This window comes from Oncorhynchus keta, chromosome 11 (genome assembly GCF_023373465.1).
Source record: "Oncorhynchus keta strain PuntledgeMale-10-30-2019 chromosome 11, Oket_V2, whole genome shotgun sequence".
NCBI classification, from domain to species: domain Eukaryota; kingdom Metazoa; phylum Chordata; class Actinopteri; order Salmoniformes; family Salmonidae; genus Oncorhynchus; species Oncorhynchus keta.
The window spans coordinates 34,956,247-34,970,988 of record NC_068431.1 but is presented as its reverse complement, the minus strand read 5'-3'; the positions used below and the strand labels follow the sequence as shown (position 1 = coordinate 34,970,988).

The 14,742-nt window shown below is 41.6% G+C and overlaps 1 long non-coding RNA gene across 4 annotated transcripts in view; it reads left to right on the top strand.

The window, feature by feature from the left end:
* Window positions 1-683: 683 nt before the first annotated feature.
* Window positions 684-14,742, top strand: part of LOC118390110 (uncharacterized) — a 31,833-nt gene continuing 17,774 nt past the window's right edge. The window contains exons 1-3 of one of the 4 annotated variants that reach the window (XR_004826912.2): window positions 684-1,132; window positions 1,905-1,958; window positions 5,973-6,007. This is a non-coding gene — a long non-coding RNA (uncharacterized LOC118390110). Of the gene's footprint in view, window positions 1,149-1,904; window positions 1,959-5,972; window positions 6,008-14,742 lie in introns of all 4 variants that reach the window. The other 3 variants (XR_004826909.2, XR_008060504.1, XR_004826910.2) reach the window with 3 other exon arrangements.

Sequence of the window (14,742 nt, the reverse complement as noted above, 5' to 3'; positions counted from 1 at the left end):
GTGCGTAAGAGGGTCTCGTGGCCAAAGTGTGTGTGTGTGTGTTTTCCTACTGTACCAGGGCCTCACTGTGAATTTGTGAGAGAGCAGAAGAGAGGAGAAACATTGCACACTGTTTTTGATTCATGGTACGTTTCCAGGAGAGATCCAGCAACATAGGATAGTTTGACTTTATCTGTACCTTTCCTGTATGTTCCCATCCACAGCAGCAGGCTTGCTGTTTGTCATGATAGCTGGGACTAGAAATGTCATTTTACAACCTAGAGGATGAGGAGAAGAGCTGTATGAACGACCAATGCCCAGTTACACAGACCAGCAGAGATGACTAAGTATTATAGATGAATGTGAATGCTGGTAGATACTGTATATTCCAAGCAGTGTGTGTTTACGCGTGCTCAATGGGCAGAAGATGTAATCTGTAGAGCCCTTTTCATTTATTCTATTAAAAAGGGAACTGGTATATGAAGCGAATTGAAAGCTCCCACCATGAACATCAAATTGACTTTGGAAGGCTCCAGGCATTCCTTTTCAACAGCACATTAGCCGCGGCTACTCTCCACCTTGAGATGATGGGCAGCCTGCCAGGTAGGGGTTGCCATGACTCCTAACGCCACCCCTTCCCTCTGCACTCCCTGCCCCCTTGAATGTGCCAAATATTCGGGCAGGCTGGGCTGGCTAAGGTTTTGATTTAGACAAAAGATGTCTTAACAATGTCAGTAGAATGCTTTATGGGAATGCTGTGGCTTTCTGGTAGGAAATCATGTGACCTCCTCGGCCAAGGTTTTGTTATGGTGCCAGGAGGGAGAGAACGAGAGAGGGAGTGAAGGGGGAAACTTGGAATGCAATGCCAGCAAAGGGTTTTTATTCTTTCTTTTTGGGGCTTTCTTTCATTCTTGTGTTTGCTGAGAAAATGGCGGACGGTGTGGAGCTGAAATGAACCCGACTTGCCAATGGAGCTGGGCACAATAACACCACTCAACTCTAGTATTTTTAAATCAATTTTTTTTGCATGGCACCCATGTCTCATAGCTTTTTGATTCCTGATAAATCCTGATTCCTATCTGTCTGTCTCCGGCTGGGTACAAAAGAGAGGTCTGAACAATCCAAATCAAGTAGAGATGATGAATGTCAAATGGTTAGTAGAGATCTGGGTAAGTGGCACTGGTACTGGCACATTTGCACTGTTCCATTCCATACCTGGCTTTGTCGCACTGCGGCCATGCAACCACAGCCAGGAATATTCTGATGTGTTGGGGAACGATGTAGTTGGCACCGTTAATGCTAGCTGACCGTGGCATGCTCCATTACACTAGCATCCCATTTGCCATGGCATCCTGTTCACCCGGGCAGATTTATACAGCTCCTTGCCACGATTTTCTAAATTGCTGTTGCTGTCTGTGATAAGTTGGGCTAACCTATCCTCTCCTCTCGCCACAGCCTCAGTGCTGCATGCTGGCCAGGAGTAGAAGAGGACTGCCCCTGCATGTGTCTCTGTGGGAAGAGAATAGACGGGGAGAGATCTTCTCCACAACATTTTTATTCTCACTGAAAAATGGACTTCCATGCACATTTCCTATCTAGAGGGAACTGCTGAAGCATGTGATGCTTATGAGCAGCTGCAACTGTAAATGGAATCTGCTTTAGAATGGACAGAATACTATTGCAATACAATTGCCGGTACTGTCAGGGGTTTTGTGAAGCCGTTCTCTCTTCGTCTTTTTCTTTCGTTGCTTTATTATTCACCAACACATTTATTTTCAGTCTGAAATATTGTGTGTTTAAAGATAATAATTTGTTTATATTGTACTATTGCTATTGATTTAGGAACCATGAAAGTGTGCAGTAGGGTGTGGAACTGCTGGTTTTGAACAAGCCAATTAATGTTGTTACTTTCTTTGTGTTTTCAGAGTGAGAAATGACCATGGGTGACTCCTTACCCTGAAAGGCACACGATCAACAAGGTAAGTTACCTTCAGAAATAAGTTACCCTCTACAGTACATTGTGCCATTGTTTGTATCCTGAATTACCAAAAGCCAATGGCTGTTTCTTGAATTGTGGACCTCGGATTTGGCACAGACATTGTGTTGTATTCCTCTCATCAGCTTGCCCTCTTGGTGCCATGTCTATAGGCCAGACAACAAGCTATGGAGACATTCTTTGCCTTTGCAGTCTCACCTGTACATTCAAGCAATACATCTGTAGTTATTTAGGTTTTGTAGCTGTACTTGGTTTGATCTGACTTAGTTTGACAGGTACGGTATATTTTCAGATCATATGTGGGAGATTCTGCCCTGCAGTTTTCGTCTGGCTCTTTCTATTGTGCTGTTCTTTTTCAATTCCTATTTTGTAGCCAACATCCCGTTGCTCAGCTCAAAACACGTCAGATCCTTATACGATTCAACACATGTAGCAGAATTGATCCACTCTGTGAGATAGATGGAACAGGGTTTTATTGTGTGGTTTATTGTCCTCACTGTATTGTTGATTAGGATAGTGTAAGGATGACATTATGGATGCATTTGTGGACATCAACCTAGGACTGACATTATTTTTGATTTGACAGCCTGTTGCATGCATGGTACAATTGACTTCTCCACTTACATAAAGTGACATATTAACAGAGTTGAGCCCCAGGATTGTGGCATAGTGTAACATATTGTTCAGTTTAATTTGACATGTTTATTTTGATACTTTCCAACTAACCACTTGGCACAAACCCGTAGATCCGATCTTGTGGCGAATCTGACTTCACAAGCTCCTCTCTGTGGGTCTCTGTCATTGTGGTGTGAACAACATATTTTTTTAAATGGGAACTTTGATGCCCTTCATTTGTAAAATGTAGTAATAGATATTTCCTGTCCTGTGGTGTTTAGGAGCTCCAATACATTGTTTGTGAGGCAGAATAGAACATTCTGATTATTATAACAAAGCCTGAACCATAATGTTTCAGTGTTGTTTGATTTGATAACTTATTCCAACCTTTTGATGGTAATGGAAGCAACATACAGTACAAATCAGAAGATTCTAGTGTTCTTGGCTTGCAAATAGTGGACAAGACAAGAAGAAGGCCTACTGAAAATGTGTGCATCCGGGTTGAGGTAGTAGGTTGTATGGTTTAGAATGACACCCTGGGAGTTAACGGTACAACCTTCTAGCTTTCCTTGGAGTACACTCATGACATCAAGCAAAAAGATGACCCTCATCATGTCTTTCAAAGCATAGCTTGGCTTGGTTTACATTAGCCAACTATTTTTGAGGGCCATGATGTCAAAATCTCACCGTCAATGTTTTTGGGTCTGTGCACTATTTTAATTTAAGTGTGCATTTGTTTACACTCTGTAAGAACGTTTGTTGATCCTGTCGCTATGACTACAACAGGCTAGCTTGACTGGAGCTAGCTATAGCCGACGTTAGCTTCTATGCCAACAGACTTTTATAAATGAAACTATGAAAACCCCATAAAAAATATAACAACAGTTATATTATTACACTCAGTTTAACTTGATGATAACGTTTAAAATATTTTGTTTATCTGGTGCTTTTCTCTTCAGTTTTCAGTTTGCTCTCATTTTCCTGACACTGACTGGGCAGGCTAGCGCGAGACCCACTGGAGAGTGAGAGCGCATGAAGCCGTGACTGGCGAGCGGCTCCCTCTGTGGTCCGAAACAGGCACAACACCCATTGACTATAAATACTGTAAATTATTACATGACAAAGATTAGGCTACCATATACACTACCGTTCAAAAGAAATGTCACTTAGAAATGTCCTTGTTTTTTAAAGAAAATCACATATTTTGTCCATTAAAATAACATCATGATCAGAAATACAGTGTAGACATTTTTTTATGTTATAAATGACTATTGTAGCTTGAGGCGTACGGAGGCCCATTATCAGCAACCATCCCTCCTGTGTTCCAATGGCACGTTGTGTTAGCTAATCCAAGTTTAGCATTTTAAAAGGCTAACTGATCATTAGAAAACCCTTTTGCAATTATGTTAGCACAGCGGAAAACTATTGTTCTGTTTGACGAAGCACTAAACCTGGCCTTCTTTAGACGAGTTGAGTATCTGGATGGAGCATCAGCATTTGTGGGTTCGATTACAGATTCAAAATAGCCAGAAACAAAGCACTTTCTTCTGAAACTCGTCAGTCTATTCTTGTTCTGAGAAATGTGAGCTATTCCACGAGAGAAATTGCCAAGAAACCTTAGATCTCGTTCAAAGCTGTGTACTACTCCTTTCACAGAACAGAGCAAACTGGCTCTAAACCAGAATAGAAACAGGAGTGGGAGGCCCCGGTGCACAACTGAGCAAGAGGACAAGTACATTAGTGTCTAGTTTGAGAAACAGACACCTCACAAGTCCTCAACTGGCAGCTTCATTAAATAGTACCCGAAAACACCAGTCTCAACGTCAACAGTGAAGAGGCGACTCCGGGATGCTGGCCTTCAAATCGCTTCTGAATTTATCAGAAACTTGCCCATACTGGTATGTCAATTCATCAATATAATACCAACCAACCTCTTTTGACCTTGGTGGAGTTTATTTATTTAATGCATTGTACTGCCATTGTACTATGGTAATGCACAATTAATAGAGATGGTACCATATGATAATTTTTTAGGTAATACCATGGTATTTTTTAGGTGTACCATCATACTTCAAAGTTAAAACCATGGTACATTTCCATGATTCAAACTATACCATGGTATAAGGGAAAGTACCATAGTTGTACCTTGGTACATTTTGTAATTGCCAAACAACACTACTGCCACCTTCTGGTTTGGAGTATTTTAACAGGGTTTGTGGCTGACGACTACAAGGTCTTTGCTGTGAAAACACAAAAAAAGATTGACTGACGACACTGTTCAGAGGTGCTAATTACTCTCGGCTGGCAAACAGTAGACAATTCTACACTACATGACCAAAAGTATGTGGACACCTGCTCGTCGAACATTTCTTTCCAAAATCATGGGCGTTAATATGGAGTTGGTCCCCCATTTGCTGCGGTAACAGCCTTCACTCGTCTGGGGAAGGCTTTCCACTAGATGATGAAACATGGCTGCGGGGACTTGCTTCCATTTAGCCACAAGAGCATTTGTGAGGTTGGGCACTGATGTTGGACGATTAAGCCTGGCTCGCAGTTGGTGTTCCAATTCATCCCAAAGGTGTTCCATGGAGTTAAGGTCAGGGCTTTGTGCAGGCCAGTCACGTTCTTCCATACCGATCTCAACAAGCCATTTCTGTATTGACCTTGCTTTGTGCACTGGGGCATTGTCATGCTGAAACAGGAAAGGGCCTTCCCCCTAACTGTTACCACAAAGTTGGAAGCAGCAAATTGTCTAGAATGTCATTGTATGCTGTAATGTTAAGATGAGGAGCATGATTCATCACTCCAGAGAATGTAATGGCAGCAAGCTTTACACCACTCCAGCCAACGCTTGGCATTGCGCATGGTGATCTTGGGCTTGTGTGTGGATGCTTGACCATGGAAACCCATTTCATGAAGCTACCGACGAACGGTTCTTGTGCTGACGTTGCTTCCAGAGGCAGTTTGGAACTCGGTAGTGAGTGTTGCAACCGAGGACAGATAAGGACATCACTCAAAAGTCCCTTTCTGTGAGCTTGTGTGGCCTACCACTTTGCGGCTGAGCCGTTGTTGCTCCTAGACGTTTCCATTTCACAATAACAGCACTTACAGTTGACCGGGGCAGCTCTAGCAGGGCAGAAATTTAACAAACTGACTTGTTGGAAAGGTGGCATCCTATGACGGTTCCATATTGAAAGTCACTGAGCTCTTCAGTAAGGTAATTCTACTGCCAATGTTTGTAAGACTGTGTGCTCTTTTTTATACACCAACGGGTGTGGCTGAAATCGCCGAATCCACTAATTAGAAGTGGTGTCCACATACTTTTGTATATGTAGTGTATGTGTGTGTCCCTGCTCTTATAGCCTTTCCTTTCTCTACACAGGCTCCTAATGGACCTTTCCTGCCAGTAGACCCAAGGTCAGTCTGCCTTTAGAGGCACAAAACTTTCAATTAGTATTAGGTTATAAGTGGTGTATTTTTAGATGGTTGTCATCCACTCTGGTAAGGAGGGAGGAATGACCAAACTGGATCAATCACACAGGGGATCTGTAATGTTAGACATCCACTGTATAGTATCACTCCAACCACAAAAAAGAACACGACAAACAGAGGCTTTTCCCCTTGTTCTTTCACTATCCATGAGTATATAGTATATTACATGTATAACTGATTTATCTGCAGAAGGCATACAGTGAATGCACATTTTTTATACTTTAAAAAAATCCATGATATGTTTTGCTATCGTGAATAGATCTAATTTTATTATTATTTTGTTAGAACACCCATTCACCATTTACTGCAGGTGCTGGATCTCACAGCAAGTGAATCTGCAATATGTCTTTCATAGCCTAATTCTGTCAAGCCATTCTGCTATTGCTGTTCAATTTTCTTACCAAGACAATTGTGTGGTCGAACTTATTTCACACAATACCAGTTTCCCCTGGTTTCACATTGCTCCCTGAGCCATTTCTGTGTTTTCGTAGCCTCCATTAGTCAGCTCAGGCAACACTCTCTCCAGTGCAGGCCAGGCAACACTCTCTCCAGTGCAGGCCAGGCAACACTCTCTCCAGTGCAGGCCAGGCAACACTCTCCAGTGCAGGCCAGGCAACACTCTCTCCAGTGCAGGCCAGGCAACACTCTCTCCAGTGCAGGCCAGGCCACACTCTCTCCAGTGCAGGCCAGGCCACACTCTCTCCAGTGCAGGCCAGGCAACACTCTCTCCAGTGCAGGCCAGGCAACACTCTCTCCAGTGCAGGCCAGGCAACACTCTCTCCAGTGCAGGCCAGACAACACTCTCTCCAGTGCAGGCCAGACAACACTCTCTCCAGTGCAGGGCAGGCAACACTCTCTCCAGTGCAGGGCAGGCAACATTCTCTCCAGTGCAGGGCAGGCAACATTCTCTCTGGTGCAGGCAAGGGCCTTGACAACCATTCTCCTGTGAGTTGAGCACTGAATCACAGCCACATTTTATGATGCCCAGATGGTTGGATGTAAACAAACATCAAGTATGAAATGTAATAATCATCATAAATCTGAGATTCTCTGTTTAGCTGATTCTTTTGTTTCAGAAAACATCAGACATCACCTTCAGCTTTTACTATGTATCCATTTGTGCTGTGGCATATACAGTGCCTTGCGAAAGTATTCGGCCCCCTTGAACTTTGCGACCTTTTGCCACATTTCAGGCTTCAAACATAAAGATATAAAACTGTATTTTTTTGTGAAGAATCAACAACAAGTGGGACACAATCATGATGTGGAACGACATTTATTGGATATTTCAAACTTTTTTAACAAATCAAAAACTGAAAAATTGGGCGTGCAAAATTATTCAGCCCCCTTAAGTTAATACTTTGTAGCGCCACCTTTTGCTGTGATTACAGTTGTAAGTCGCTTGGGGTATGTCTCTATCAGTTTTGCACATCGAGACACTGACATTTTTTCCCATTCCTCCTTGCAAAACAGCTCCAGCTCAGTGAGGTTGGATGGAGAGCATTTGTGAACAGCAGTTTTCAGTTCTTTCCACAGATTCTCGATTGGATTCAGGTCTGGACTTTGACTTGGCCATTCTAACACCTGGATATGTTTATTTTTGAACCATTCCATTGTAGATTTTGCTTTATGTTTTGGATCATTGTCTTGTTGGAAGACAAATCTCCGTCACAGTCTCAGGTCTTTTGCAGACTCCATCAGGTTTTCTTCCAGAATGGTCCTGTATTTGGCTCCATCCATCTTCCCATCAATTTTAACCATCTTCCCTGTCCCTGCTGAAGAAAAGCAGGCCCAAACCATGATGCTGCCACCACCATGTTTGAAAGTGGGGATGATGTGTTCAGGGTGATGAGCTGTGTTGCTTTTACGCCAAACATAACGTTTTGCATTGTTGCCAAAAAGTTCAATTTTGGTTTCATCTGACCAGAGCACCTTCTTCCACATGTTTGGTGTGTCTCCCAGGTGGCTTGTGGCAAACTTTAAACAACACTTTTTATGGATATCTTTAAGAAATGGCTTTCTTGCCACTCTTCCATAAAGGCCAGATTTGTGCAATATACGACTGATTGTTGTCCTATGGACAGAGTCTCCCACCTCAGCTGTAGATCTCTGCAGTTCATCCAGAGTGATCATGGGCCTCTTGGCTGCATCTCTGATCAGTCTTCTCCTTGTATGAGCTGAAAGTTTAGAGGGACGGCCAGGTCTTGGTAGATTTGCAGTGGTCTGATACTCCTTCCATTTCAATATTATCACTTGCACAGTGCTCCTTGGGATGTTTAAAGCTTGGGAAATCTTTTTGTATCCAAATCCGGCTTTAAACTTCTTCACAACAGTATCTCGGACCTGCCTGGTGTGTTCCTTGTTCTTCATGATGCTCTCTGCGCTTTTAACAGACCTCTGAGACTATCACAGTGCAGGTGCATTTATACGGAGACTTGATTACACACAGGTGGATTGTATTTATCATCATTAGTCATTTAGGTCAACATTGGATCATTCAGAGATCCTCACTGAACTTCTGGAGAGAGTTTGCTGCACTGAAAGTAAAGGGGCTGAATAATTTTGCACGCCCAATTTTTCAGTTTTTGATTTGTTAAAAAAGTTTTAAATATCCAATAAATGTCGTTCCACTTCATGATTGTGTCCCACTTGTTGTTGATTCTTCACCAAAAAATACAGTTTTATATCTTTGTTTGAAGCCTGAAATGTGGCAAAAGGTTGCAAAGTTCAAGGAGGCCGAATACTTTCGCAAGGCACTGTAGTTCCCAGGTTCAGCCAGGTTTAGTGCCTTTCTTAAGGGGTTTAGTGGCTTGATTATCTCACCTACCTACCTACTGTACCTGCTGGAAGCAAGGCCGTTCCCCAAATGGCTTCAGCAGACATACAGACTGCTGTAATGTTAAAACTGTCCAGCATTGGAACAGTTTGTTTCCATGCACCAAGCCTTAGTTATGATCTATGGGCACTTATGCGACGGGGTGCAGTAGTGATGTCTGGTCTGGTCTGGGGTTTAAACCTGCTCCAGCCCAGCTTGGGCTGAAGTCTTTATTTACCACAGACCCAGTCGATTTGTCTACTAAAATCAGGGGCTCTGTCTCTCTTTCTCTCTGGCAGTGGGGCACAGCTTGTAAGAGTTGGATCAACACAAAGGAGAACAAAATGCATATGTGGATCAGTTTTATCAGTCTACAGATTATTACAAATTCAAACTGAATTTGAAATATTACTGAAAGCGAGAGGGTGTTGCTGTAATTCCTCTCTTCGTCAGAGCACCATGTCAGTTTTTTCTGACGTTGTTGATGGCTGATACTGTAATGTAAACCTCTCATATAGGTCTTGAGTAAATACACCACTGTTATGATACTATTGTCTATTTCACTTTACACTGTCAGTGGTTGGAAAGCAGTCTCTTCAGTCTAGAGTGGATATGGGCGTCAGATTGTCCCTCCAATTCAACCTTAGTTCTCAAACCTGCAATGGCAGCTTTGTTCATACTTTTGGTTGCTATTCACGGCTATATTCCAATACCTGATATCACTACAACGAGACATAGATGTTTTGACCAAGATGTCTTGGAAAAGACCAGAACCCTTTCAAACACAATACTAAACCCATAGGGCCATAGCTTGACAGACATTGCCAGTTGCTAGGAGTGCCCTGCTCCACCCACCACCACAACTCTGCAGCATTACCTCAGAGAGCACAGCCTGTCTCAGCTGGTGGAGTCTCTTATCAACACGGCCGCCCAGTGAAAGGGACTTAGCACCTGTTAATTAGGGGCCAAATGAACTCATAGTTTTATTAATGGGTGTTCAATGGCAGAGTGTGAGAGGCCTATAGGAAGACAGGCTCATTGTAATGGCTGAAATGGAATTAATGGAATGGAATCAAACGTATGGAAACCACATTTAACTCCGTTCCATTGATTTAATTCCACCCATTCCAATGAGCCCTTCCTTCTATAACTCTTCACACCAGTCTCCTCTGCTCTCCATGTAGGCTCAACAACCAGCCACAATGCCAACAGGTTGGCAAAACATATATGTTTAGCCTGATCCTGCTAAAACCCTGGAAACCCCAGAAGGTATGGCATTTTTTCTGTATGGTGCCTCTTAGCTGACTTTCCTGCTGGCGTGGGGTGGGATCTCTGTGGTGACTGCTCTGCTCTGTCAAAACTATAGTGGTACACCTCAGTCACTCAGTCTGTCTGGCCCTCTGGGGCTCTGGGGTCAGACTGAGTGAAAGGATATTGGTTAAGGTTCTGAATGATGTAAAGAACATTCAATTCACCATGTCTGAATTTCTGGAGGAGTACCAATAAGAAATATATACTCTTAATTCCAGTGTAAATTTCCAGATCACTTTTTTGATGATACATCTCTCGAGTTTTTAAGAAACAAATTAAATTATGTTGTAGTATGTATTATACAAATATATGTTTTGCCATTTACAGCCAGGTATGCAAATAGCCTTGGTTGGGTTCATCCTGTTCCTTCTCAGCCCTCCATATTTATTCAACAGACTAGAGGAGCCAAGCTGCGTTGTGCCGGAGCACAGAGTTTATTTTAAGAGCTCTATTTTCCCCCTCTTTCCTCACCTCTGAACTGAATGGTCATCCAGATGTAGCTACCAAGCGAGGCTGAGGCGAAGGGGACCTGCTGCCTCAGCACTCCCTGCTCCAACTGGCCCAGTGGCCAGGCAGGGATAGGAGTCATTGGTTCCAGCTGTGCTTCCATTTATGGGATGGTTGGACAAATAAATGATGGGATTATATAGGAGAGGGGAGGTGAGACGGTGGGGGAGGTGAGACGGTGGGGGAGGAGAGACGGTGGGGGAGGTGAGACGGTGGGGAGGTGAGACGGTGGGGGAGGAGAGACTGGGGGAGGTGAGACGGTGGGGAGGTGAGACGGTGGGGGAGGAGAGGTTCTATTTTCACTACACAAACCAATCAAGGCCTGCTGAACAGAAAAGCACACTGACAGAGAGCACTAAAATAGGTCATTTAAATTATTTTACTGAAGTTTTATTTCAGGATATATCCTGCATTCCAGGTCATGCTAGGTAGCATTTATTTACATAAATGTCATGCCAGGTGAAATTGTGTCATGGCAGGTTAAATTGTAACAATGGAATGTTTTCAAACCAAATTATATGGGGGATTAGGCATGTATTTGTCTGATTATGAAATGCAATTTATCATTACATACAATTTTACATAATTGTTTTTCTTCTGTACACAGGAAGGAAATAGATGAATATCACAATCTCTCCAGGACCAGCTGCATTAGCAAAAGCATTGTTGACCTCTTGATGTCATAGTTGTAGAATAGTTGACTATTTTACATTTTTTGAAGTGTTTTTATAGCCTCTACGTGTGCACAAAAAAAAACCCTATTGTAATAAGTATATTGAGAGTATTTTCAGTTAGTTATTGTTGGACATAATCCCCATACACATACACTGAATAAAAATGTAAACGCAGCATGCAGCAATTTCAAAGACTTTACTGAGTTACAGTTCAAATAAGGAAATCAGCAGTTGTACTTAAGTAAAAATACTTTAAAGTACTACATAAGTCGTTTTTTGAGTATCTGTACTCTACTTTACTATTTATATTTTTGACAACTTGTACTTTTACTTCACTACATTCCTAAATAAAATAATGTACTTTTTACTCCATACATTTTCCCTGACACCCAAAAGTACTCATTACTTTTGGAATGCTTAGCAGGACAGGAAAATGGTCCAATTCACGCACTTATCAAGAGAACATCCCTGGTCATCCCTACTGCCTCTGATCTGGCAGACTCACTAAACACAAATGCTTCCTTTGTATTTATTAAGGATCCTTATTAGCTGCTGCCCCTGGGGTCCAGCAACATTAAAGCAATTATACAATTTAAAATATGACATGACAAACCCCATAACACCTAACACCTGTTCCCACAAGCCACTACTCTACTATCACATATCTACAATAGGAAATCCATGTGCAAGTGTGTGTAGACTGTGTGTCTTATCATGTTTATGTGTGTCTGTGCCTGTGTGTGTGTCTCTTCACAGTCCCCGCTGTTCCATAAGGTGTATTTTTATCTGGTTTTAAAATCTGATTCTACTGCTTGCATCAGTTACCTAATGTGGAATAGAGTTCCATGTACTGTAGCCATGGCGCTATGTAATACAGTGCGCCTCCCATAGTCTGTCCTTTGTTGGCTTGTCTTGTGGGGTATGCATGGGTGTCCGAGCTGTGTGTTAGTAGTTTAAATAGTGGTGTAAAGTACCTAAGTAAAAAATACTTGAAAGTACTACTTATGTCATTTTTTGGGGTATCTGTACTATATTTTTGACAACTTTTACTTCACTACATTCCTAAAGACAATAATGTACTTTTTACTCCATACATTTTCCCTGACACCCAAAAGTACTCGTTACATTTTGAATGCATAGCAGGACAGGAAATGGTCTAATTCATACACTTATCAAGAATTTGAAATGATTTATACTTTTACTTTTGACACTTAAGTATATTTTAGCAATTACATTTACTTTTGATACTTAATTATATTTAAAGCAAATACTTTGACTTTTACTCAAGTATTTTACTGGATGACTTTCACTTTTACTTGAGTCATTTTCTATTAAAGTACCTTTATTTTGTATGAAAAATTGGGTACTTTTTTACACCAGTTGAAACACACCTCAGTGCATTCAGCATGTCAACACTTCTTACAAAAACAAGTAGTGATGAAGTCAATCTCTCCTCCACTTTGAGCTATGAGAGATTTACATGCATATTTTTAATGTTAGCTCTCCGTGTACATTTAAGAGCCAGCCATGCTGCCCTGTTTTGAGCCAATCATAATTTTCTGAGGTCCATCGATGGCACCTGACCACACGACTGAATAGTTGTCCAGGTGCTACAAAATTAGGTTCTGTAGGTCGTGCCTTGTTGATAGTGTTAAAAAGGCAGAGTAGCGCTTTATTATAGACAGACTGCTCCCCATCTTAGCTACCTTTGTATCAACATGACAGTTTACAATCCAGGGTTACTCCAAGCAGTTTAGTCAGCTCAACATGCTCAATTTCCTCATTATTTATAACACAATTTAGTTTAGGTTTAGCGTTTAGTGAATGATGTGTCCCAAATACAACTAATTTAGTTTTTGAAATATTTAGGACTAATTTATTCCTTGCCACCGATTCTGAAACTAACTGCTGCTTTTTGTTAAGTATTGCAGTGATTTCACTTGCTGTAGTGGCTGATGTGTGTAGTGTTGAGTCATCCGCATACATAGACAAGCTGGCTTTACTCAAAGCCAGTGTCATGTCATTAGTAAAGATTGAAAAAAGTAAGGGACCTGGACAGCTGCCCTGGGGAATTCCTGATTCTACCTGGATTATGTTGGAGAGGCTTCCATTAAAGAACACCCTCTATGTTATGTTAGACAGGTAACTCTTTATCCATAATATAGTATGGGGTATCCATAATATAGTAGGGGGTGTAAAGCCGTAACACATACGTTTTTCAATCAGTAAATTATGATCGATAATGTCAAAAGCCGCACTGAAGTCTAACGAAACAGCTTCCACAATCTTTTTCTCATGAATTTCTCTCAGCCAATCATCAGTCATTTGTGTCAGTGCTGTGCTTGTTGAATGTCCTTTCTATAAGCATGCTGAAAGTCTGTTGTCAATTTGTTTCCAGTAAAAAATAGGATTGTATCTGGTCAAACACAACTTTTACCAAAAGTTTGCTAAGGCTTGGTAAAGGGCTGATTGATCGGCTATTTGAGCCAGTAAATGGGGTTTTACTGTTCTTGGGTAGCAGAATTAATTTTGCTTCCCTCCAGGCCTGAGGGGCATACTTTCTAATAGGCTTAAATTAAAGATGTGGCAAATAGGAGTGGCAATATCATCTGCTATTATCCTCAGTAATTTTCCATCCAAGTTGTCAGACCCCGGTTGTCAGACCCCGATAGACAACAAAAATTGTTTCACCTCTTCCACCCACTCACCACTCACTTTACGGATTTCAAAATTACAATGCTTGTCTTTCATAATTTGATCAGTTATACTTGGATGTGTAGTGTCAGCGTTTGTTGCTGGCATGTCATGCCTAAATTTGCTAATATTGCCAATGAAAAAATCATTAAAGCAATTGGCAAAATCAGTGGGTTTTGTGATGAATGAGCTCTCTGATTCAATGAATGATGCAGCTGAGTTTATCTTTTTGCTCAAAATTTAATTTAAGGTAAATGTCTGAGTGTTGCAGTGTGCCCCCGACTATCAGTACAATTTTTTTTAACTAGAAAATGGTGCCGTCTGGTTTGCTTAATATAAGGAATTAGAAATTATTTATACTTTTACTATTGATGCTTAAGTATATTTTAGCAATTACATTTACTTTTGTTACCTAAGTATATTTAAAGCCAAATACTTAAAAAAAATATATTATATTCATTTTTTACCTATTTTTCTCCCCAATTGGTAGCTACAATCTTGTCCCATCTCTGCAACTCCCGTAGGGACTCAGGAGAGGCAAAGGTCAAGAGCCATGTGTCCTCTGAAACACTGTACAGCTGGCGATGAAGTCATTGTGCATGCGCCCAGTCGGCACAAGGTTGCTAGAGCGAGATGGGACAAGGACATCTCAGATGTTC